At 45.5% G+C, this 24285-nt stretch overlaps 9 non-coding genes across 9 annotated transcripts; all 9 read right to left on the bottom strand.

Moving 5' to 3' along the window:
* Positions 1–112: 112 nt before the first annotated feature.
* LOC142704323 (U2 spliceosomal RNA) lies at positions 113–304 on the bottom strand. The gene has a single exon (XR_012867818.1). It is a non-coding gene; the product is annotated as a U2 spliceosomal RNA (small nuclear RNA).
* Positions 305–7172: 6868 nt separating this feature from the next.
* LOC142704324 (U2 spliceosomal RNA) lies at positions 7173–7356 on the bottom strand. The gene has a single exon (XR_012867819.1). It is a non-coding gene; the product is annotated as a U2 spliceosomal RNA (small nuclear RNA).
* Positions 7357–13665: 6309 nt separating this feature from the next.
* On the bottom strand, positions 13666–13856 carry LOC142704316 (U2 spliceosomal RNA). Its single transcript, XR_012867812.1, has one exon. It is a non-coding gene; the product is annotated as a U2 spliceosomal RNA (small nuclear RNA).
* Positions 13857–15199: 1343 nt separating this feature from the next.
* LOC142704315 (U2 spliceosomal RNA) lies at positions 15200–15390 on the bottom strand. Its single transcript, XR_012867811.1, has one exon. It is a non-coding gene; the product is annotated as a U2 spliceosomal RNA (small nuclear RNA).
* Positions 15391–16747: 1357 nt separating this feature from the next.
* LOC142704328 (U2 spliceosomal RNA) lies at positions 16748–16938 on the bottom strand. The gene has a single exon (XR_012867823.1). It is a non-coding gene; the product is annotated as a U2 spliceosomal RNA (small nuclear RNA).
* Positions 16939–18271: 1333 nt separating this feature from the next.
* On the bottom strand, positions 18272–18462 carry LOC142704327 (U2 spliceosomal RNA). Its single transcript, XR_012867822.1, has one exon. It is a non-coding gene; the product is annotated as a U2 spliceosomal RNA (small nuclear RNA).
* A 1353-nt stretch (positions 18463–19815) lies between these two features.
* LOC142704326 (U2 spliceosomal RNA) lies at positions 19816–20006 on the bottom strand. Its single transcript, XR_012867821.1, has one exon. It is a non-coding gene; the product is annotated as a U2 spliceosomal RNA (small nuclear RNA).
* Positions 20007–21347: 1341 nt separating this feature from the next.
* LOC142704325 (U2 spliceosomal RNA) lies at positions 21348–21538 on the bottom strand. The gene has a single exon (XR_012867820.1). It is a non-coding gene; the product is annotated as a U2 spliceosomal RNA (small nuclear RNA).
* A 1341-nt stretch (positions 21539–22879) lies between these two features.
* LOC142704314 (U2 spliceosomal RNA) lies at positions 22880–23070 on the bottom strand. The gene has a single exon (XR_012867810.1). It is a non-coding gene; the product is annotated as a U2 spliceosomal RNA (small nuclear RNA).
* Positions 23071–24285: the final 1215 nt, after the last annotated feature.

Here is a 24285-nt window from a genome sequence, read left to right as displayed (position 1 = left end):
TCCAACAGGTGTTGAAATAATGGGATTAAAAGGGGAGATCCCATCAGAAAGACAAAAACAATAGCAAACACAAATAGCACTTTTGGAATCTGATTTTAGTCAACACATAAGGGAAGGGTGCACCGGTCCTGGAAATACTGCAATACCAGGTCAATGCGTGGAGTGGACAGAGCAAGCTCTATTTCCATCTCCCTGTTCTAAAAATCCATTTAATATATGGTCCCCAGATAGGGGACGTATCAGATATTAAACTGATAAGAACAGATAAGGTTTCAACAAAGTTTTTTATTGGCAAAAATATTATATTTTACAGACTTTTTTTTAAAATTGAAACCACAAGATAAAATCAATGGCATAATACATAAATATTCATACATTTAAATGAATACAAAAGTAATAATAATAAGACCAGTAATACAGATGTTATAATAAAAGTACAGAACAATAGCAGGATAAAATTTATACAGGGCATAAAAGACATAAAAGAATAAAACCATTTTTATTTACAATGTTATGGTATTCCACATTTGCAAACACCACATGGATGTTGCTTCTTTTACCCCTAGCTGCTTTTTGTCCCTAAGATAATAAATGTACATTTCACTTAGGGCATATTTGACACAATTTTTAACATCAATAAAATCATGTTTAAAAAGCAGAATGTTCCTAACCTTCCAGATGGCATTCTTAAAACAGTTTAAAATGATCCAACAGACCATTTGCTGTTTAAAACTTGGGCAGTTAAAAAGACCATAAAACACGTATTCAAATTTAAGATCTTTAAGACCGCAGGCCCATTTCAACAATGGGCCTACCTTCCTCCAAACCTCCTGTGCATATGGGCAGTTCCAAAACAGGTGCATTACCGTCTCGTCGTCACCACACCTGTCTCTCGGGCACTTGGCTCTCGCCACCAGTCCTCGCCTATGCTGGAATTCACGGGTAGGGAGGCACTGGTGAACGATTGCCCAGGCAAGGTCCTTGTGCACATTTGCCATAAATTTCCCGAAAACGTTCCGCCACACCACCTTGGACCTTGCCTGTGAGAAATTTGAAACTGCCAGTGTATCCTCCTGCCGCCTACAGGAGAGTGACACTTTTTTCTGGTCCCCCAATATGTCAGGCTCCAATTCTTGGAGACCTAGGAGCCTGACAGTTTTTTCGAGCACCGCATATTGTTTTGGGGGACACAGAAGCACAGGAGAATTCAAAGGGACACGAAACCATCGTTTAAAAATCATGCCCGTAGCGTACTTTAAAAAGTAGCTAAAAATACCATCAGAATTATACATTTTAAAACAGAAGCAAAAGTATTTAATGTAAAAGAAGTTAAAAAGGTTAGGAACATCTCTCCCGCCATTGTCCTTACATCTGTACATAAAATCACGTTTTAGTTTTTCCATTTTGGAACCCCATAAAAACATAAAACAGATCCTGGTCACTTTTTTAATATATAAAATTGTTGGAGGGAAAACCATAGCTACATAAAGCATTATGGGTAATAAAACAGATTTAATTATTAAAACTTTTCCCTCCATGGTGAGATTTCTCAAATTCCACATTAAAACCTTTTTTTCCATTTTGGCAATTACTGAATCCCAATTGGGTCTCCCATCGTTTTCTTGATTAAAAACAATTCCTAAAATTTTTATCTGATCCTGCTGCATGTTAACTCCTGGTGTCACAGAGGAATCCCATACACCAGTATAAAAACAGTCACATTTATCAACGTTTAATTTAAAACCAGAGGCTTCACAAAAAAAGCCGGTGTTCCTCAATGCCCTTCTCATAGAAGCGGCGTCTGGGCATAGGATGGTGGCGTCATCCATATAGCCTAGGATTTTTACCTGGTTCCCCCTTCCTCCAGGTATGGGCACGCCTCTGATGACTTTATCATCTCTTATTAGGGTGAACAGAGGTTCAATGGCACAAATAAAAAGGAGCGGAGACAACGGGCACCCCTGTTTCACCCCTGATAAAAGAGGAACACCTTTAGTTAAAAATCCGTTGATAGAAATTTGGCTAAAACAGGATCGATATAAAAGCTTAATACGTGTTAAAATAATTTCAGGAACAGCCATCTTTTTAAGAACCATAAAAAGATATTCATGGGAGACCCGGTCAAAAGCCTTCTCGAAATCTAAGGATAAAATAGCAAGGCTTTGACCCCTTTCTTTAAAATACCAAATGATGTCACGTAAAATATTCAGGGACTCAGTAATTGACCTCCCAGGTACCCCACATACCTGGTTTGGATGGATTAATTTATGAATAAAAGGTTTAAAACGGATTGTTATTAGTTTAGCTAAAATTTTACAATCAACGTTTAAAAGAGTAATAGGGCGCCAGTTTTTTAACTGGTCCTTCTCACCTTTTTTAAAAATTAAGGACACAATCCCCCTCCTCCAGGAAGGGGGCAGCTCTTCAGTAATAAAAACTTCCTTATACAATAAAAACATGTCATTCTTTAAAATTTCCCAAAAAGCATGATAAAATTCGATGGGCAGACCATCTTCCCCAGGAGCTTTCCCATTAGAAAAACTTTTAAAAGCAAATAAAAGTTCCTCCAAGGTAATATTACGGGATAAAACTTCCTGGTCTAAAATATCTAGCTTGGCATCAAGGGAATTAAGAACATGTTCTAAAAAGGAAGGATCAATATTTTTCTTGTTAAAAAGAGATTGGTAGAAATTAAAAGCAGAATTTAAAATGCCGACCATAGTGGTTTCTCCTTCAAGGTTTAAAATGACATCTCGTTTATCCATTACCTTTTTGAAGAAGAACCGGGAACACTTCTCGCCATCCTCGAGGTACTTTACATGTGAATTAAAAATTATTTGTTTCCCTTTCTCTTCTATGGCATGTTTTATTTCAGCTTTAAGATTTAAAATATCATCATCAACATCCATACCAATCTCCTTCAATTTAAAAAGTACATGTAAACGTTTATTAAGAACATAAAACCATTGTTTTTTCTCTTTTGCTTTCTTCTTACCTGCTCGAATAAAAAAAGCTCTGATTTTGGGTTTAATGCCCTCCCACCAGTGTAGCATAGGCTGACTGGGCGCTCTATGGGACTGCCAACACTGGTAGGTCCGCACAAACTCCTCTTTAATGATGGGGTCCTCCAGGAGTGTGGTGTTTAGTCTCCAGGGACCCCTACAAGCTTTTTGCTCTCCCTCTAGCTCCAGGTGCACCGAAAGGAGCTTGTGATCAGATAAAATATTTGTTAAAAGCAAACATTTTTTGGGAATAAAACTATTAGAAGTGAAAATAAAATCAATTCTGGAGCTCACTCTTCCATTGGACCAGGTGGGGCCTGGGTCCGCAGGCAAGAGTTCCCTCCAGCAATCTTTCAATTTAAAATCACCAATAAAATTCTTGAGCAGGTAAGAAGTACGGTCAATTTTTCGATTAAAATCCCCACCCTGCCGGTGTTCTCCATCACGTACACAGTTAAAATCACCACCCACCAGCAGGGGGGTAGACCCAACACAAAACAATGGTAAAATCTCTAATAGTTCTGCCCTCTCCTGTTTGGTAGGAGGGGCATAAACGTTTAAAACACGAATTAAAATTCCATTAAAAAGCAAATGTATTAAAATAGCTCTGCCGGGCATGATTTCAGTCACTGTTTGGATGGAGATAAAACGACCTCGGCAGAGCAATCCAACCCCCGCAGAGCGACAGTCATTTCCACCAGACCAGACTGAGGGGCCTAGTTTCCAGTCCATCTTTAAATCTTGATATTCCAAGTCATTAGGGATTCCACATTCTTGAAGCAGGCAAAGGTCAAAGTCCACAGTCTCTAAAAATGAAAATAAAGCAGTCCTGCGGACAGGGCTCTTTAGGGACCTCACATTTAGTGAGGCGACTTTGATAGGAACCAACATAGTCTTAGTTGAGGTCAGAGTCCGAACCAGAAGAGTCGTACTCGGAGATCAGCTGCGAGTCTGGACCCCCTTTTTGAGGGGTCAATAAATCTTGGATGTTGGTAGGGTCAGAGCCAGATACGTGGGCGGCTCCAACCCCCACACTGCTCTCATCCGAACTCCGATAGGCAGCTTTCCTCCGAACTCCGGACTCCTCTTCCTCTCGCTGTCTCTTTGCAGAATGGCTCCTATCCATCTCCTCGAAGTCGCTCTCACCCATCTCTGGCCCCTGGCTGAAGATATCGCTGATGTCCTTACTGGGCAGCTGCACAGGGGCCTGTGAGGTCCCATCACTCTTGGCAACCTTTGCCTGCTTACGGGGAGCCTTCATCGCAAGCCCCTCCACAACCGCAGTGGAGGAACTTTGCTCCGACCCCCCCGTTGACCGGTAATGGTCAAAACGAGGCTCCAATCCAGCATATTTTAGGGTTTTCTTAATGGAGCCCTCGTCTGACACAGAGTGTCTCCGCTCCATGCCCACACTCTTGGGACAGGCGTCAGGTCCTACTGCAGAACCTACGGAGCCACGACGCCTGTCGCTAACCACTGCCTCAACAGGGTCCACTGCAGGCGGAGCAGAGGACCTGTTTGCAGAGGTGCCGGTCAACTTATGTCCAGCAGAGTCAGAATTCCTCCTGCTCTGCCTGGACCCGGTGGAATCCCTATGGCCGTCCCTCGAGGCTGACATCGGTGGGCCCCCCGATGGAGCTGTGAAGGACTTTGGCCTGGACCCCTCAGTCGTCAATGCTCGTTTTGGGGCATTACCAGCGGCGTCTGCACATGTTGCAAACTGCCGCTCTGGCCCTGGTCTGGGTGGCCCAGATTTCGCTCTGCGGGGGCAATCTTTAAAAGCATGCCCAGTCATGCCGCACAGATTGCACAACACCTCGGAACTGCATTTTGCCGCCACGTGTCCAACCTGGCCACACCTGTTACACTGCACCACATGGGGCCGGTCACAATGTTCTCTGGTGTGGCCATATCTCAAGCAGTTCCGGCAGGCTATTGGCATCTGGGGGTAAAATAAGAATCCTCGATTCTTCCCAATGGCAAAGTTCTGGGGTGGGTGATGTAAGCCTCCAATGCCATTGGGATCCTGGCGGAACTTCACCCAATATTTCCTTTTGCCGTTCCAGAAGCTCTGGGTGTTCAAGATTTTGTGTGAGAAGCGGACCTCCCTGCAGTAACGACTGAGGAAGGTTTCAATGTCACACTCTGAGACAAATGGACTGAACATGCACATCACGAGCGGGACTTCTTCCTCCCCGTAGAGGAATAAAAAGTTCAGTCCATTTAGCCGCTCCTCACTCTGGTCCGCATCAGACAATCTTTTGTGCATGTTGTCGCAACATGCCGCGGCCGTAAAGGATATGGTGTACCGACCGCGGCTTTCCTGGTCATTGAGACACAGGATGTCCGCCCGCTTGAGCCCCAGGAAGTCCAGCAGAATCACCTCCACAATGAAGCGAAGGTTCTTCCGCTGGCGATGGCCTTCTTCCACCTCGATGCGGACGGACTGGCGCAACCGGGTGTCCCCGGATGCAAATCCAAATGTAAATGGCATTTTCAGTGCCTGGGGGCTAAGCCTGTCCCTTATAGCAGCAAGGGCTCAGATTCCACAATTAAGTGGAACCCTCCCCCAAGGCCAAGGATTAGGGTACCCCAGACACCTACGAAGCCCGATAAACGCCCTCGGAACGCTCTTAGAAAAACGCCTCAAGGCCGGTTGACCTCTTGGGTAAGGCGCGATCGCAACTCGTTGTCCGGGGGCTAAGCCCACTCCCCAAATAGCAGCAAGGGGGTGAAGTCTCTCTGTGAAAAGAGACGATCCCCCAAGGCCAAGGAGCAGGGTACCCCGGACACCTCCCAACAAAACCAGATGCAGAAATACTACACCTGATCTTGCCAAAAGGCCGAGAAGCGATAACCCGAATGGGCCGGCCGTTGACCGAGCCTGCCTAATACTGCTGTTCACCCCTTGCAGCGATTGATTCAGCCTACTCCTAGGCAATTCCATGGGGCCCTGCAGGCTCACACACATTTACAGCTACTAAGCGGGAGGGAGGTGAATAAAGGCCGGAGAGGAAGCTACACAGGATTTGCTTCTTTTGCTTGCACCACAATGCAGTGCTGAAAGAGGAGGAATCTACATAAAAACGCCTTCCTGGCAACGCCCAAATGCCCTCCTGCCATGCAGATAAACACTGGCAGCGGCAGCAAGTGCATGCCCACAGCCACCCCTTGTTCCTTCACACCTTGTATCAGCTGTAATCCAGTCCAGTCCGGTGCTGCCTGCTGAGCAGCACTGACCAACACTGCCTGGGCCCAGGCTTTTATCTATCTCTGAGGCAGGCCCCATTATGATGTCAGAAAGCTGGCTCTGGAATCCTGAGGGCTCCACTATGACACGTGCAAAGTTCCGTCTGAACTTTATATAAGACGGTGAGGCTCAGTCAGTCACTCAGTGTTGCCTGAGAGGGCAACACTGCAACAGCCGGCCGCCAGGCTGTCTTTTTTTTGCACATTTATTTGCCTCCAGGAGGCCACAAGAGGGAGACAAGGGACTGCAAAATGGAAAATAGGCATCCACCAACTTTACAGACAACTTCTCTTTGCTCCTACAACCTCCATCCTTGCACAGTTTGTTATTCTTCCAGGTAACATAGTAACAAATCCAAATTGCTGCTCTCTTTGTAGGCAAGCAAGGGTTTGTTGCAACTGCAATTCTTACTTCTTCTTGGAAATGTAGGGACGACAGTACATTCCATCACATCCATCTAGTGTACACAGGTAGGTCCATTGTGGCGGGCGGGCTGCTTTAATGGCTGTTTGCTGTTCCCCCTACTCCACTCCACTATTTGACTGTGGTGCTGCATCAATCAATCAGTGGCTGGCTCAGGTGCAGCTCTTTAACCTACCTAAAAGGGAGGGCGGAGAGAAGACAAGGAAGGTGAATGAGCTGTTCCAATGTGAAATGCCGGAAACACAGAAACACAGAAGACACACACACACACACACACACACACACACACACACACACACACACACACAACAAGAGGTGGCAATGTATTAATTAATTGCATTTAATAAATGAGCTCATTATCACACATGACTGTACAAATGCATTGTCCAACAGGTGTTGAAATAATGGGATTAAAAGGGGAGATCCCATCAGAAAGACAAAAACAATAGCAAACACAAATAGCACTTTTGGAATCTGATTTTAGTCAACACATAAGGGAAGGGTGCACCGGTCCTGGAAATACTGCAATACCAGGTCAATGCGTGGAGTGGACAGAGCAAGCTCTATTTCCATCTCCCTGTTCTAAAAATCCATTTAATATATGGTCCCCAGATAGGGGACGTATCAGATATTAAACTGATAAGAACAGATTTTTTTTTTTTTTTTTTTTTTTAAAACCATTTCAGTTAGTTATAAGCAACTTATAATGTTTCTCAAAACTTGAAAATCAAAACCACGTTGCTTCAAACTTATCATCATTCTGGTTTGTTCTTTATTCATAATCAATTCACATAAACAATCACAAAAAAAAACAGAACAATATTACCTACGTCGTATCAGGAATTTCCATTTTTTGAACTTCCATATCCCCTCTGAATCTAAGCCACCACCATGCTGTCTATCCCACAAATACATGACGTAAAGTCTAGACAAAATCATCCTAATACACTCATTTTCAGGCACTAATTTCCTTTTAAACACTAACAAGTTTCTCACATCCCACAGACTTTCCATCACACATGCCATAATTAACCACATAATTCTATCTTTCATACGACTACTTGCACCCATTCCAAACATCGCTACTTTCCAATTAACGAATTTTACCCCCGCCAGTTCTTTACACAAACCACCCACCCCTTTCCATACTTCATACGAATAGTCACAATCCCACAACATATGTCTCACACTCTCACTTGCTCCACATCCATCCCTCGGGCAAACCTCAGACCTAATAAGATCCCTTCTTTTCTGCACTTGCCTAACAGGTAGGATATTATGCAGCGACATCCATACAATATCACGCTGTCTGTTTGACATACCACTCACCTTCAATTTACTCCATACACTCTGCACTTCATTAGACCTCAAACCTGCAATTTCACATGGAATTTCCTTTGCACGTATTCTCTTCATCACCGCATTCTTATTTTTAAACTCACTCATTGGCACAGCAAGCAAGTCATTTTTCCTCACAAAAACCTCAATCCTCATATACCACACTGGACACTTGAAAGCCACAGGCACACTTGCATCTCTCTGTACCCAATTCAGACCATACAACATCCAACCAGCCAAGTATCTAATCATGAAACCAGTCTTGTTATTCCTCTGCACTAACACAGACACCACTTTGATATAATTCAAAGCCAAAAATACCTCAACATTTGGAAAATCCAAACCACCATTCACACACATCTTATACACATACTCTCTCTTCAATTTTTCCATTCTACTCCCCCAAAAAAAGGTAAAAATCATCTTTTCCGTCTTCTTAATTTTATGGGTAGCAAAAGGGAAAACAACTGCACAAAAAAGTAAAATTGGTAATATAACAGCTTTAACTATCAGAATTTTTCCCGTCAGTGTCAAACTTCTCAGGCTCCAAAAGTTCAGCTTTCGTTCTATTCTCATACCACATTCATCCCAACTTTCAGTCCCTCTCAGATCCTCATTAAATTGCACACCCAATATTTTAATAGCACCCATCTCACAATTAACCCCATCCATTCTCACACACCTGTCACCAAAACACTTAAAGCTACATTTACCCCAATTCACTTTAAACGCAGACGCACTACAAAACAAACTCAACAACAATCTCGCTCTATTTATCTCCGCCTCTCTTTCACTAACAATCACCACATCATCCATATAACCCAACACTTTCACAAATTTCCCATTACTCCCAGGGATTAATAACCCCCTCATAAATTTTTCCCTTCTAACCATACACAACAATACTTCAATCACACTAATGAACAGGACAGGGGACATAGGGCAACCCTGCCTGACACCTGACCTTATCCCCACTTTTCCACTCAGAAACCCATTTACAAGAAACTCACTTGTTACGTTCCTATACAAACCTTTCACTGCATACACAAACTTTCTTGGAAAACCCATTTTACACAGCACACTAAACATAAACTCATGCGACACCCTATCAAATGCCTTTTCAAAATCCACAGATAGGACCATACATTTCTGCTTTCTATCCATACAGTCCCCAATCATATCCCTTAGTAACAACAAATTATCAGTCATACTTCTACCAGGCACTGCACACACTTGATCTTCATTCACCACTTCACCAACAACCTCACGCATCCTATTGGCCAATACTTTACTAAAACACTTATAATCAGAAGCCAACAAAGTAATTGGCCTCCAGTTTGCCAAGTTTTTCTTCTCACCTTTTTTATATATCAGCACAACCACACCTTCTTTCATAGATTCGCTCAGCACACCATGCTTCCACATATACTGACATACCTCAAGCAAATCCCCACCCATTATATCCCACATCCTCACATATAAATCAATTGGGATCCCATCCTTCCCAGGTGTTTTATTTTTATTTGCACTCATCACCACATTTCTCACTTCATCCATGGTAATATCACCACACAGAGACTCACAATCTTCCTCTCCAAGTTTGTTTTCCAACCCATTCAAAACCTCATTCATCAAATCCTTATCATACCACTTCTCTCCATACAACTGGGTATAAAAACCTTCAACTTCACTCATCACATCCTTTCCAGAAACACACTCACCCCTATCATTCAATAATTCATCCATATCATCCTTTTTACTACATATTTTTTTGAAAAAGAATCGTGTGCATTTTTCGTCTTTGTCTAAGTTTTCCACTTTTGATGTATATATAATTTTTTTCCCTTTTTCCTCTAGTAAACGTCTACTTTCACTCCTTGCGTCCCTCATCAAATCACTCACATCCACCCCTAGCTCGCTAAGTTTTCTTAACCATTCTATTCTAACATTCAACTCATTATATTGGTTTCTTAGCATAGCTGCTTTTTTATAGCCCCATTTTTTAAAAAAAATTTTACATTCATTCTTCATCCAGTCCCACCACTCCAACACATTCCCAAAAAATTCCTGCCGCAATTTCCATCCTTTATAAGCATATATAAAAGCCTTCACAATTCTTTCATCCTCTAACAAACTTACATTTAGCTTCCATACGCCTGCACCACGCACTAAACGAGCATCCCCTTCAAAGGTTGCACACATACACACATGGTCAGAAAAGGTCACATCACGCTGCTGCAAACTTATACACCCCACATTTTTTGAGAAGAGCACCCGATCTATCCTTGATGTTACCCCTCCTCTATCAGATCTATAAGTGTCGGGTGGTGGCTTTCCCAAATGAACCTCAGCAGCATCTATAAAAGAAAAATCTTTGATTATTTGGTACAACTTTTTACCAGATACATCCATTTTTTCCCCCTCCGTCACACAGTTAAAGTCCCCAACCCAAATCGTGGGAATTCTCCCTGGCAAAAAAAAAGACAATTTCTCTAGGAGCTCTAACCTTTCTTCTTTTTTTGTTGCTCCATATACATTAATTACCCTTACCCTCCATCCTCTGACATTAATCTCTGCCAAAATACACCTCCCCACCTCCACCACAGTATAGCTCTCTAACTTTAAATTCCTATTCCCTAGCAAAATTCCTACACCATCATTTTTATTCATAGAGGAACCAGACCATATACATTGGCCATGTGGCCACTCCTGCTCAGGCACAGGTTCTGCTATTCCACATTCCTGCAAAGCATAAATATCAGCTCCTATATTTTTAAAAAAATCAAGGACTGCAGCCCTCCTGGGCTTAGATTTAATTTGTCGCACATTTAAGGATACGACATTACATAGAGTTTTGGTGGCCATACTTTGATTTTAGCAACCAAATATCCACAAACTGTCCATTTATATCTCAGCCTTTGCCTTCTGGAGGCGGGCAATTTAAGGTGAAGAGATGAGTCCCTTGACCTTCTTCCAGAAAAGGCTGATCCAAAGATATCATGGATGAAGGATATTCAGCATCTCTTCCAGGGGTAACCGGAGGTGACGCAGTCAACCTGGCCCTCTTGGCTCCCATGTCCAGAATCTCATCAGCAGGTCTGGTAACTGTAGTGAAGTCCCCCTGCTCTCCAAATTCCTCTGGGAACACCTCATCCAGACACCAAGAGACATCGGGATTCACAGGCACATCATCCTCAATTTCACCCTCACCCTCACCCTCACCCTGCAGCCCAGTCTGGACATCAGTTGGGTGAGGGAGATCTTCCTCGACAGGGGCTGCCTCCATACCTGCCCCTTCCTCCACTTGTACTTCTGCTAAAGTTGCAACTCCAGAGGCATGATGGACAATAGTTGCCTCATTTGCATATCCCATCAGCCCCGCCATCCCAGGCATCTCAGACACTCTGATTCTGGCTGCATCTGCATATGATTTTTTTCGCAGAGGGCAGTCTTTGAAGGCGTGACCTTCCACCTCACACAGGTTACAGACAATGCGATTAACACATTCCTTTGCTGCATGCCCCTCCTGATTGCACTTGGAGCACCTGCCCGTTTTCTGACACCCTTCTTTTGTATGGCCAAAAACCTTGCAGTTTCTACAAAATGGTGGACACCTGGGAAAGAACAAATATCCCCTATCTCTTCCAATGGAGAAATTTGAAGGAGGGAAATGAAAACCTCCTGGTTCCTCAATGCTTTGGCGAAAACGGACACGAAATTTGTATTTCCCGGTCCATAGCAATTCAGAGTTCAAGATTTTGTTTTCATACTTGACATATGCACAATGCCTGGACAAAAAGGCCACAATATCCTGCAGTGGTACATGTGCATTATACAAAAAAACCACCAAGAAGACTTCTCCTTCATCATAGAGTAAAACAAAAGAGAGTCCAGCAAGCTCAGGGTTATTAATATTTTCCATCAAGTTGAAATGCAGATTATGGCAAGCAGGTAAATCCATCAAGATCAAAGTATAATGACCAACCTTGTGCTCCTGCAGACAGAGAATCTTCGTCCGTTCCACCTTCAAAATTCCGAAAACGACATTGCGTACCAAATATCGCATATCCAGGGTTTTCTCCAATCCAGCATCCACTTCAATACGAATTCCATATTTGACCCGGGTTTCCCCGGCCTTAGCATGGCGCACAATTACGCCCATTGTCGATCGCCTTCCTGCCACTGGCTGTCTCCCTATAGCAACAAGCAGCTTAAGCCCCAAAGGGCGATGCTGCAGGGCCGAGAGTTCAGCACTGGACGCCTCTGGTTAGCCACTTGAGCTTAGCCAAAAGGCCGAGAAGCGATAACCCGAATGGGCCGGCCGTTGACCGAGCCTGCCTAATACTGCTGTTCACCCCTTGCAGCGATTGATTCAGCCTACTCCTAGGCAATTCCATGGGGCCCTGCAGGCTCACACACATTTACAGCTACTAAGCGGGAGGGAGGTGAATAAAGGCCGGAGAGGAAGCTACACAGGATTTGCTTCTTTTGCTTGCACCACAATGCAGTGCTGAAAGAGGAGGAATCTACATAAAAACGCCTTCCTGGCAACGCCCAAATGCCCTCCTGCCATGCAGATAAACACTGGCAGCGGCAGCAAGTGCATGCCCACAGCCACCCCTTGTTCCTTCACACCTTGTATCAGCTGTAATCCAGTCCAGTCCGGTGCTGCCTGCTGAGCAGCACTGACCAACACTGCCTGGGCCCAGGCTTTTATCTATCTCTGAGGCAGGCCCCATTATGATGTCAGAAAGCTGGCTCTGGAATCCTGAGGGCTCCACTATGACACGTGCAAAGTTCCGTCTGAACTTTATATAAGACGGTGAGGCTCAGTCAGTCACTCAGTGTTGCCTGAGAGGGCAACACTGCAACAGCCGGCCGCCAGGCTGTCTTTTTTTTGCACATTTATTTGCCTCCAGGAGGCCACAAGAGGGAGACAAGGGACTGCAAAATGGAAAATAGGCATCCACCAACTTTACAGACAACTTCTCTTTGCTCCTACAACCTCCATCCTTGCACAGTTTGTTATTCTTCCAGGTAACATAGTAACAAATCCAAATTGCTGCTCTCTTTGTAGGCAAGCAAGGGTTTGTTGCAACTGCAATTCTTACTTCTTCTTGGAAATGTAGGGACGACAGTACATTCCATCACATCCATCTAGTGTACACAGGTAGGTCCATTGTGGCGGGCGGGCTGCTTTAATGGCTGTTTGCTGTTCCCCCTACTCCACTCCACTATTTGACTGTGGTGCTGCATCAATCAATCAGTGGCTGGCTCAGGTGCAGCTCTTTAACCTACCTAAAAGGGAGGGCGGAGAGAAGACAAGGAAGGTGAATGAGCTGTTCCAATGTGAAATGCCGGAAACACAGAAACACAGAAGACACACACACACACACACACACACACACACACACACACACACACACACACACACACACACACACACACACACACACACACACAACAAGAGGTGGCAATGTATTAATTAATTGCATTTAATAAATGAGCTCATTATCACACATGACTGTACAAATGCATTGTCCAACAGGTGTTGAAATAATGGGATTAAAAGGGGAGATCCCATCAGAAAGACAAAAACAATAGCAAACACAAATAGCACTTTTGGAATCTGATTTTAGTCAACACATAAGGGAAGGGTGCACCGGTCCTGGAAATACTGCAATACCAGGTCAATGCGTGGAGTGGACAGAGCAAGCTCTATTTCCATCTCCCTGTTCTAAAAATCCATTTAATATATGGTCCCCAGATAGGGGACGTATCAGATATTAAACTGATAAGAACAGATACTACACTTGATCTTAGCCAAAAGGCCGAGAAGCGATAACCCGAATGGGCCGGCCGTTGACCGAGCCTGCCTAATACTGCTGTTCACCCCTTGCAGCGATTGATTCAGCCTACTCCTAGGCAATTCCATGGGGCCCTGCAGGCTCACACACATTTACAGCTACTAAGCGGGAGGGAGGTGAATAAAGGCCGGAGAGGAAGCTACACAGGATTTGCTTCTTTTGCTTGCACCACAATGCAGTGCTGAAAGAGGAGGAATCTACATAAAAACGCCTTCCTGGCAACGCCCAAATGCCCTCCTGCCATGCAGATAAACACTGGCAGCGGCAGCAAGTGCATGCCCACAGCCACCCCTTGTTCCTTCACACCTTGTATCAGCTGTAATCCAGTCCAGTCCGGTGCTGCCTGCTGAGCAGCACTGACCAACACTGCCTGGGCCCAGGCTTTTATCTATCTCTGAGGCAGGCCCCATTATGATGTCAGAAAGCTGGCTCTGGAATCCTGAGGGCTCCACTATGACACGTGCAAAGTTCCGTCTGAACTTTATATAAGACGGTGAGGCTCAGTCAGTCACTCAGTGTTGCCTGAGAGGGCAACACTGCAACAGCCGGCCGCCAGGCTGTCTTTTTTTTGCACATTTATTTGCCTCCAGGAGGCCACAAGAGGGAGACAAGGGACTGCAAAATGGAAAATAGGCATCCACCAACTTTACAGACAACTTCTCTTTGCTCCTACAACCTCCATCCTTGCACAGTTTGTTATTCTTCCAGGTAACATAGTAACAAATCCAAATTGCTGCTCTCTTTGTAGGCAAGCAAGGGTTTGTTGCAACTGCAATTCTTACTTCTTCTTGGAAATGTAGGGACGACAGTACATTCCATCACATCCATCTAGTGTACACAGGTAGGTCCATTGTGGCGGGCGGGCTGCTTTAATGGCTGTTTGCTGTTCCCCCTACTCCACTCCACTATTTGACTGTGGTGCTGCATCAATCAATCAGTGGCTGGCTCAGGTGCAGCTCTTTAACCTACCTAAAAGGGAGGGCGGAGAGAAGACAAGGAAGGTGAATGAGCTGTTCCAATGTGAAATGCCGGAAACACAGAAACACAGAAGACACACACACACACACACACACACACACACACACACACACACACACACACACACACACACACACACACACACACACACAACAAGAGGTGGCAATGTATTAATTAATTGCATTTAATAAATGAGCTCATTATCACACATGACTGTACAAATGCATTGTCCAACAGGTGTTGAAATAATGGGATTAAAAGGGGAGATCCCATCAGAAAGACAAAAACAATAGCAAACACAAATAGCACTTTTGGAATCTGATTTTAGTCAACACATAAGGGAAGGGTGCACCGGTCCTGGAAATACTGCAATACCAGGTCAATGCGTGGAGTGGACAGAGCAAGCTCTATTTCCATCTCCCTGTTCTAAAAATCCATTTAATATATGGTCCCCAGATAGGGGACGTATCAGATATTAAACTGATAAGAACAGATACTACACTTGATCTTAGCCAAAAGGCCGAGAAGCGATAACCCGAATGGGCCGGCCGTTGACCGAGCCTGCCTAATACTGCTGTTCACCCCTTGCAGCGATTGATTCAGCCTACTCCTAGGCAATTCCATGGGGCCCTGCAGGCTCACACACATTTACAGCTACTAAGCGGGAGGGAGGTGAATAAAGGCCGGAGAGGAAGCTACACAGGATTTGCTTCTTTTGCTTGCACCACAATGCAGTGCTGAAAGAGGAGGAATCTACATAAAAACGCCTTCCTGGCAACGCCCAAATGCCCTCCTGCCATGCAGATAAACACTGGCAGCGGCAGCAAGTGCATGCCCACAGCCACCCCTTGTTCCTTCACACCTTGTATCAGCTGTAATCCAGTCCAGTCCGGTGCTGCCTGCTGAGCAGCACTGACCAACACTGCCTGGGCCCAGGCTTTTATCTATCTCTGAGGCAGGCCCCATTATGATGTCAGAAAGCTGGCTCTGGAATCCTGAGGGCTCCACTATGACACGTGCAAAGTTCCGTCTGAACTTTATATAAGACGGTGAGGCTCAGTCAGTCACTCAGTGTTGCCTGAGAGGGCAACACTGCAACAGCCGGCCGCCAGGCTGTCTTTTTTTTGCACATTTATTTGCCTCCAGGAGGCCACAAGAGGGAGACAAGGGACTGCAAAATGGAAAATAGGCATCCACCAACTTTACAGACAACTTCTCTTTGCTCCTACAACCTCCATCCTTGCACAGTTTGTTATTCTTCCAGGTAACATAGTAACAAATCCAAATTGCTGCTCTCTTTGTAGGCAAGCAAGGGTTTGTTGCAACTGCAATTCTTACTTCTTCTTGGAAATGTAGGGACGACAGTACATTCCATCACATCCATCTAGTGTACACAGGTAGGTCCATTGTGGCGGGCGGGCTGCTTTAATGGCTGTTTGCTGTTCCCCCTACTCCACTCCACTATTTGACTGTGGTGCTGCATCAATCAATCAGTGGCTGGCTCAGGTGCAGCTCTTTAACCTACCTAAAAGGGAGGGCGGAGAGAAGACAAGGAAGGTGAATGAGCTGTTCCAATGTGAAATGCCGGAAACACAGAAACACAGAAGACACACACACACACACACACACACACACACACACACACACACACACACACACACACACACACACACACACACACACACACACACACACACACAACAAGAGGTGGCAATGTATTAATTAATTGCATTTAATAAATGAGCTCATTATCACACATGACTGTACAAATGCATTGTCCAACAGGTGTTGAAATAATGGGATTAAAAGGGGAGATCCCATCAGAAAGACAAAAACAATAGCAAACACAAATAGCACTTTTGGAATCTGATTTTAGTCAACACATAAGGGAAGGGTGCACCGGTCCTGGAAATACTGCAATACCAGGTCAATGCGTGGAGTGGACAGAGCAAGCTCTATTTCCATCTCCCTGTTCTAAAAATCCATTTAATATATGGTCCCCAGATAGGGGACGTATCAGATATTAAACTGATAAGAACAGATACTACACTTGATCTTAGCCAAAAGGCCGAGAAGCGATAACCCGAATGGGCCGGCCGTTGACCGAGCCTGCCTAATACTGCTGTTCACCCCTTGCAGCGATTGATTCAGCCTACTCCTAGGCAATTCCATGGGGCCCTGCAGGCTCACACACATTTACAGCTACTAAGCGGGAGGGAGGTGAATAAAGGCCGGAGAGGAAGCTACACAGGATTTGCTTCTTTTGCTTGCACCACAATGCAGTGCTGAAAGAGGAGGAATCTACATAAAAACGCCTTCCTGGCAACGCCCAAATGCCCTCCTGCCATGCAGATAAACACTGGCAGCGGCAGCAAGTGCATGCCCACAGCCACCCCTTGTTCCTTCACACCTTGTATCAGCTGTAATCCAGTCCAGTCCGGTGCTGCCTGCTGAGCAGCACTGACCAACACTGCCTGGGCCCAGGCTTTTATCTATCTCTGAGGCAGGCCCCATTATGATGTCAGAAAGCTGGCTCTGGAATCCTGAGGGCTCCACTATGACACGTGCAAAGTTCCGTCTGAACTTTATATAAGACGGTGAGGCTCAGTCAGTCACTCAGTGTTGCCTGAGAGGGCAACACTGCAACAGCCGGCCGCCAGGCTGTCTTTTTTTTGCACATTTATTTGCCTCCAGGAGGCCACAAGAGGGAGACAAGGGACTGCAAAATGGAAAATAGGCATCCACCAACTTTACAGACAACTTCTCTTTGCTCCTACAACCTCCATCCTTGCACAGTTTGTTATTCTTCCAGGTAACATAGTAACAAATCCAAATTGCTGCTCTCTTTGTAGGCAAGCAAGGGTTTGTTGCAACTGCAATTCTTACTTCTTCTTGGAAATGTAGGGACGACAGTACATTCCATCACATCCATCTAGTGTACACAGGTAGGTCCATTGTGGCGGGCGGGCTGCTTTAATGGCTGTTTGCTGTTCCCCCTACTCCACTCCACTATTTGACTGTGGTGCTGCATCAATCAATCAGTGGCTGGCTCAGGTGCAGCTCTTTAACCTACCTAAAAGGGAGGGCGGAGAGAAGACAAGGAAGGTGAATGAGCTGTTCCAATGTGAAATGCCGGAAACACAGAAACACAGAAGACACACACACACACACACACACACACACACACACACACACACACACACACACACACACACACACACACAACAAGAGGTGGCAATGTATTAATTAATTGCATTTAATAAATGAGCTCATTATCACACATGACTGTACAAATGCATTGTCCAACAGGTGTTGAAATAATGGGATTAAAAGGGGAGATCCCATCAGAAAGACAAAAACAATAGCAAACACAAATAGCACTTTTGGAATCTGATTTTAGTCAACACATAAGGGAAGGGTGCACCGGTCCTGGAAATACTGCAATACCAGGTCAATGCGTGGAGTGGACAGAGCAAGCTCTATTTCCATCTCCCTGTTCTAAAAATCCATTTAATATATGGTCCCCAGATAGGGGACGTATCAGATATTAAACTGATAAGAACAGATACTACACTTGATCTTAGCCAAAAGGCCGAGAAGCGATAACCCGAATGGGCCGGCCGTTGACCGAGCCTGCCTAATACTGCTGTTCACCCCTTGCAGCGATTGATTCAGCCTACTCCTAGGCAATTCCATGGGGCCCTGCAGGCTCACACACATTTACAGCTACTAAGCGGGAGGGAGGTGAATAAAGGCCGGAGAGGAAGCTACACAGGATTTGCTTATTTTGCTTGCACCACAATGCAGTGCTGAAAGAGGAGGAATCTACATAAAAACGCCTTCCTGGCAACGCCCAAATGCCCTCCTGCCATGCAGATAAACACTGGCAGCGGCAGCAAGTGCATGCCCACAGCCACCCCTTGTTCCTTCACACCTTGTATCAGCTGTAATCCAGTCCAGTCCGGTGCTGCCTGCTGAGCAGCACTGACCAACACTGCCTGGGCCCAGGCTTTTATCTATCTCTGAGGCAGGCCCCATTATGATGTCAGAAAGCTGGCTCTGGAATCCTGAGGGCTCCACTATGACACGTGCAAAGTTCCGTCTGAACTTTATATAAGACGGTGAGGCTCAGTCAGTCACTCAGTGTTGCCTGAGAGGGCAACACTGCAACAGCCGGCCGCCAGGCTGTCTTTTTTTTGCACATTTATTTGCCTCCAGGAGGCCACAAGAGGGAGACAAGGGACTGCAAAATGGAAAATAGGCATCCACCAACTTTACAGACAACTTCTCTTTGCTCCTACAACCTCCATCCTTGCACAGTTTGTTATTCTTCCAGGTAACATAGTAACAAATCCAAATTGCTGCTCTCTTTGTAGGCAAGCAAGGGTTTGTTGCAACTGCAATTCTTACTTCTTCTTGGAAATGTAGGGACGACAGTACATTCCATCACATCCATCTAGTGTACACAGGTAGGTCCATTGTGGCGGGCGGGCTGCTTTAATGGCTGTTTGCTGTTCCCCCTACTCCACTCCACTATTTGACTGTGGTGCTGCATCAATCAATCAGTGGCTGGCTCAGGTGCAGCTCTTTAACCTACCTAAAAGGGAGGGCGGAGAGAAGACAAGGAAGGTGAATGAGCTGTTCCAATGTGAAATGCCGGAAACACAGAAACACAGAAGACACACACACACACACACACACACACACACACACACACACACACACACACACACACACACACACACACACACACACACACACACACACAACAAGAGGTGGCAATGTATTAATTAATTGCATTTAATAAATGAGCTCATTATCACACATGACTGTACAAATGCATTGTCCAACAGGTGTTGAAATAATGGGATTAAAAGGGGAGATCCCATCAGAAAGACAAAAACAATAGCAAACACAAATAGCACTTTTGGAATCTGATTTTAGTCAACACATAAGGGAAGGGTGCACCGGTCCTGGAAATACTGCAATACCAGGTCAATGCGTGGAGTGGACAGAGCAAGCTCTATTTCCATCTCCCTGTTCTAAAAATCCATTTAATATATGGTCCCCAGATAGGGGACGTATCAGATATTAAACTGATAAGAACAGATACTACACTTGATCTTAGCCAAAAGGCCGAGAAGCGATAACCCGAATGGGCCGGCCGTTGACCGAGCCTGCCTAATACTGCTGTTCACCCCTTGCAGCGATTGATTCAGCCTACTCCTAGGCAATTCCATGGGGCCCTGCAGGCTCACACACATTTACAGCTACTAAGCGGGAGGGAGGTGAATAAAGGCCGGAGAGGAAGCTACACAGGATTTGCTTCTTTTGCTTGCACCACAATGCAGTGCTGAAAGAGGAGGAATCTACATAAAAACGCCTTCCTGGCAACGCCCAAATGCCCTCCTGCCATGCAGATAAACACTGGCAGCGGCAGCAAGTGCATGCCCACAGCCACCCCTTGTTCCTTCACACCTTGTATCAGCTGTAATCCAGTCCAGTCCGGTGCTGCCTGCTGAGCAGCACTGACCAACACTGCCTGGGCCCAGGCTTTTATCTATCTCTGAGGCAGGCCCCATTATGATGTCAGAAAGCTGGCTCTGGAATCCTGAGGGCTCCACTATGACACGTGCAAAGTTCCGTCTGAACTTTATATAAGACGGTGAGGCTCAGTCAGTCACTCAGTGTTGCCTGAGAGGGCAACACTGCAACAGCCGGCCGCCAGGCTGTCTTTTTTTTGCACATTTATTTGCCTCCAGGAGGCCACAAGAGGGAGACAAGGGACTGCAAAATGGAAAATAGGCATCCACCAACTTTACAGACAACTTCTCTTTGCTCCTACAACCTCCATCCTTGCACAGTTTGTTATTCTTCCAGGTAACATAGTAACAAATCCAAATTGCTGCTCTCTTTGTAGGCAAGCAAGGGTTTGTTGCAACTGCAATTCTTACTTCTTCTTGGAAATGTAGGGACGACAGTACATTCCATCACATCCATCTAGTGTACACAGGTAGGTCCATTGTGGCGGGCGGGCTGCTTTAATGGCTGTTTGCTGTTCCCCCTACTCCACTCCACTATTTGACTGTGGTGCTGCATCAATCAATCAGTGGCTGGCTCAGGTGCAGCTCTTTAACCTACCTAAAAGGGAGGGCGGAGAGAAGACAAGGAAGGTGAATGAGCTGTTCCAATGTGAAATGCCGGAAACACAGAAACACAGAAGACACACACACACACACACACACACACACACACACACACACACACACACACACACACACACACACACACACACACACAACAAGAGGTGGCAATGTATTAATTAATTGCATTTAATAAATGAGCTCATTATCACACATGACTGTACAAATGCATTGTCCAACAGGTGTTGAAATAATGGGATTAAAAGGGGAGATCCCATCAGAAAGACAAAAACAATAGCAAACACAAATAGCACTTTTGGAATCTGATTTTAGTCAACACATAAGGGAAGGGTGCACCGGTCCTGGAAATACTGCAATACCAGGTCAATGCGTGGAGTGGACAGAGCAAGCTCTATTTCCATCTCCCTGTTCTAAAAATCCATTTAATATATGGTCCCCAGATAGGGGACGTATCAGATATTAAACTGATAAGAACAGATACTACACTTGATCTTAGCCAAAAGGCCGAGAAGCGATAACCCGAATGGGCCGGCCGTTGACCGAGCCTGCCTAATACTGCTGTTCACCCCTTGCAGCGATTGATTCAGCCTACTCCTAGGCAATTCCATGGGGCCCTGCAGGCTCACACACATTTACAGCTACTAAGCGGGAGGGAGGTGAATAAAGGCCGGAGAGGAAGCTACACAGGATTTGCTTCTTTTGCTTGCACCACAATGCAGTGCTGAAAGAGGAGGAATCTACATAAAAACGCCTTCCTGGCAACGCCCAAATGCCCTCCTGCCATGCAGATAAACACTGGCAGCGGCAGCAAGTGCATGCCCACAGCCACCCCTTGTTCCTTCACACCTTGTATCAGCTGTAATCCAGTCCAGTCCGGTGCTGCCTGCTGAGCAGCACTGACCAACACTGCCTGGGCCCAGGCTTTTATCTATCTCTGAGGCAGGCCCCATTATGATGTCAGAAAGCTGGCTCTGGAATCCTGAGGGCTCCACTATGACACGTGCAAAGTTCCGTCTGAACTTTATATAAGACGGTGAGGCTCAGTCAGTCACTCAGTGTTGCCTGAGAGGGCAACACTGCAACAGCCGGCCGCCAGGCTGTCTTTTTTTTGCACATTTATTTGCCTCCAGGAGGCCACAAGAGGGAGACAAGGGACTGCAAAATGGAAAATAGGCATCCACCAACTTTACAGACAACTTCTCTTTGCTCCTACAACCTCCATCCTTGCACAGTTTGTTATTCTTCCAGGTAACATAGTAACAAATCCAAATTGCTGCTCTCTTTGTAGGCAAGCAAGGGTTTGTTGCAACTGCAATTCTTACTTCTTCTTGGAAATGTAGGGACGACAGTACATTCCATCACATCCATCTAGTGTACACAGGTAGGTCCATTGTGGCGGGCGGGCTGCTTTAATGGCTGTTTGCTGTTCCCCCTACTCCACTCCACTATTTGACTGTGGTGCTGCATCAATCAATCAGTGGCTGGCTCAGGTGCAGCTCTTTAACCTACCTAAAAGGGAGGGCGGAGAGAAGACAAGGAAGGTGAATGAGCTGTTCCAATGTGAAATGCCGGAAACACAGAAACACAGAAGACACACACACACACACACACACACACACACACACACACACACACACACACACACACACACACACACACACACACACAACAAGAGGTGGCAATGTATTAATTAATTGCATTTAATAAATGAGCTCATTATCACACATGACTGTACAAATGCATTGTCCAACAGGTGTTGAAATAATGGGATTAAAAGGGGAGATCCCATCAGAAAGACAAAAACAATAGCAAACACAAATAGCACTTTTGGAATCTGATTTTAGTCAACACATAAGGGAAGGGTGCACCGGTCCTGGAAATACTGCAATACCAGGTCAATGCGTGGAGTGGACAGAGCAAGCTCTATTTCCATCTCCCTGTTCTAAAAATCCATTTAATATATGGTCCCCAGATAGGGGACGTATCAGATATTAAACTGATAAGAACAGATACTACACTTGATCTTAGCCAAAAGGCCGAGAAGCGATAACCCGAATGGGCCGGCCGTTGACCGAGCCTGCCTAATACTGCTGTTCACCCCTTGCAGCGATTGATTCAGCCTACTCCTAGGCAATTCCATGGGGCCCTGCAGGCTCACACACATTTACAGCTACTAAGCGGGAGGGAGGTGAATAAAGGCCGGAGAGGAAGCTACACAGGATTTGCTTCTTTTGCTTGCACCACAATGCAGTGCTGAAAGAGGAGGAATCTACATAAAAACGCCTTCCTGGCAACGCCCAAATGCCCTCCTGCCATGCAGATAAACACTGGCAGCGGCAGCAAGTGCATGCCCACAGCCACCCCTTGTTCCTTCACACCTTGTATCAGCTGTAATCCAGTCCAGTCCGGTGCTGCCTGCTGAGCAGCACTGACCAACACTGCCTGGGCCCAGGCTTTTATCTATCTCTGAGGCAGGCCCCATTATGATGTCAGAAAGCTGGCTCTGGAATCCTGAGGGCTCCACTATGACACGTGCAAAGTTCCGTCTGAACTTTATATAAGACGGTGAGGCTCAGTCAGTCACTCAGTGTTGCCTGAGAGGGCAACACTGCAACAGCCGGCCGCCAGGCTGTCTTTTTTTTGCACATTTATTTGCCTCCAGGAGGCCACAAGAGGGAGACAAGGGACTGCAAAATGGAAAATAGGCATCCACCAACTTTACAGACAACTTCTCTTTGCTCCTACAACCTCCATCCTTGCACAGTTTGTTATTCTTCCAGGTAACATAGTAACAAATCCAAATTGCTGCTCTCTTTGTAGGCAAGCAAGGGTTTGTTGCAACTGCAATTCTTACTTCTTCTTGGAAATGTAGGGACGACAGTACATTCCATCACATCCATCTAGTGTACACAGGTAGGTCCATTGTGGCGGGCGGGCTGCTTTAATGGCTGTTTGCTGTTCCCCCTACTCCACTCCACTATTTGACTGTGGTGCTGCATCAATCAATCAGTGGCTGGCTCAGGTGCAGCTCTTTAACCTACCTAAAAGGGAGGGCGGAGAGAAGACAAGGAAGGTGAATGAGCTGTTCCAATGTGAAATGCCGGAAACACAGAAACACAGAAGACACACACACACACACACACACACACACACACACACACACACACACACACACACACACACACACACACACACACACAACAAGAGGTGGCAATGTATTAATTAATTGCATTTAATAAATGAGCTCATTATCACACATGACT

The sequence above is a fragment of the Rhinoderma darwinii genome, unplaced genomic scaffold (genome assembly GCF_050947455.1).
Source record: "Rhinoderma darwinii isolate aRhiDar2 unplaced genomic scaffold, aRhiDar2.hap1 Scaffold_3065, whole genome shotgun sequence".
Taxonomy (NCBI): domain Eukaryota; kingdom Metazoa; phylum Chordata; class Amphibia; order Anura; family Rhinodermatidae; genus Rhinoderma; species Rhinoderma darwinii.
Note: the sequence above shows the minus strand (reverse complement) of the source record. Positions and strands in the feature narration are given on the sequence as shown.